This window comes from Arachis duranensis, chromosome 6, assembly GCF_000817695.3.
Source record: "Arachis duranensis cultivar V14167 chromosome 6, aradu.V14167.gnm2.J7QH, whole genome shotgun sequence".
Lineage (NCBI taxonomy): Eukaryota > Viridiplantae > Streptophyta > Magnoliopsida > Fabales > Fabaceae > Arachis > Arachis duranensis.
In genome coordinates, this window is record NC_029777.3 from 15969715 (window position 1) to 15971864 (window position 2150).

The following is a 2150-nucleotide window of genomic DNA, read 5'->3' on the forward strand; positions in this document are numbered from 1 at the left end:
AATAATTTAATAAAATATATTAAATTATCTAATAATTTATAATATTATTTTGTATAATAAAGATGTCATCATAAAACATCACCTTAAGAAAATAACCATTGCTATGTGCCTATATTCTAAGAACGCAACGTGCCTGTTTATATCTATCACACATGTTTTTTCTGCCACGTTTCTTATTGACTATTATGATCAACAGTAGTTACAGAAATATAATAATTTCTTCTTGAATATTTGTAGCTATATTCTTATACTCTGGTTCTCTACTCATTGTACTGTTCAGTCAACATACGTACCCAAAACTAGATGAAACCCCCAATACATAAATACATAATAACAAATTAAGGGTCAATAAGTCAAACCTTTAGTTGGTACAACATGGAGAAACACAACCGATCTAGATAATTTAGTTTAATTATAATTACTCATAATATATTACACAAATTTCTTAGTAAATATAGGTAATCAAAATGTCAATTAAATTAAAGGAGACATAACGAAAAAAAAGGCATACATAATTAATTCAGATAAATTCCAAAAGATAGTGACACTAAACTAGTTTAAATCACACATATACATATATGTAGAAGCAACTAATTAAAGAAAAGTGAAGAGATGTGATTTGTTTTCCCTTTGCAGAGCTTAAATTGTTTAAGCCATGGCGGTCATAGTTTGTCGAGCAATACCGTATAATTAATTAATTTTTAATCATCGCTTAACAAAGACTGTACTTACTAATTAGGTCACTTTCTTGTGTCCGGTATTGGCACCATCATGTAGACCCATCCCAAATGAATAAATGGACCCCGCCTTCAACTAGCTACCTAATAATGACATCCCAACAAATTAAAACCTTAGCTTAACTCACAAAAAAGGGAGGAAGTTCTTAGACTAATAATTATATATACACTACAGAAAAAAAATGTTTTAGTGATAATTATATATTTGTCACTTATTACTGAAATAATAATTGTTATTATTACTGAAAATAGATATAAAAAAATCTTTTTAATAAAAATTTTAGTAATTATAGAATTATCATCAATATTATTTTTATTAAAATAATTTTTTATAATAATTGTCAAATAAATAGAGTGAAATAAAAAAAGTGTGACTCATAAACTTAAATTTGTTGTAAACATATTTGGAGAGAAGATAGGTTTCACTGTCAAACCCTAAATTTGTCGTAGTCATCGCTTCGTTACTGTTATTGTTATCGTAGTTCATCTCCTTTTTACTACTATCATACAGCTTTTGATCTGTGATCGAGTAAAAAAACCTCCTCCATAAATGCATCTTTAAATTTAGTAGAAACACCCAAACCTCTAAGATCGAGAGAAAATACCTTTTTCGTTAGTATATCTTTTATGCAAACTACGATATCGTTGCATTTGCCTCTTTTCTTTTCTATTCTATCATTGCCTCTTCTTCTCAAACATACTTATTGTCGATCTCTCACCTTCACAATACCGTACTTCCGCCGCTTGCGCCATTGATAGATCTTCTCTCTTGATTTTTTTCGATTTTTTATTTTTGCTAATTCTAAAATTTAACAGAATTTTATTATTGTTGTTGTCGTTGTCAATGATTGTTAGTGCTCTTCTATTTTTTTCTGGTGATTAAATTTATTGCTCGTTGCTCAACTTGCTTTCCATAGTCACCATTTAAAGTAAGTAACGATTATTACTTCTCCCTCTTGATATTTTTCTTTTATTTGTACTGATATTTGTAACTAATTATAATTTAATTTAATTGTATTTAATAAAATATTTTATTTTTTAATAATTAATTTTAATATATTTATATTATATACAAAAAATAATAATTACCTTAAAAAATAATTTGATTTAAAAAAAATAAAAAGATAAGCCCTTAATTCTAATAAAATTAGCATATATAATTAAAAAATGACTTAAGATTTTAACGAGAATAATTATAGTTTTAACAAATGAATAACATTATAATTTTATAATTATTTTTAGTAATCATATAAATTTTCGAAAAAAAGGCCATAAAAATTTATAGTTTTAAGTGGCCGTTAAATTAACGGTCTTTACTGGTAATTATGTAATTGCTATAAAAAATTATAATTTTTAGTGGTCATTAAAAAATTTATTAATAATTAATATTGTTAATATCTAATTACCGATAGA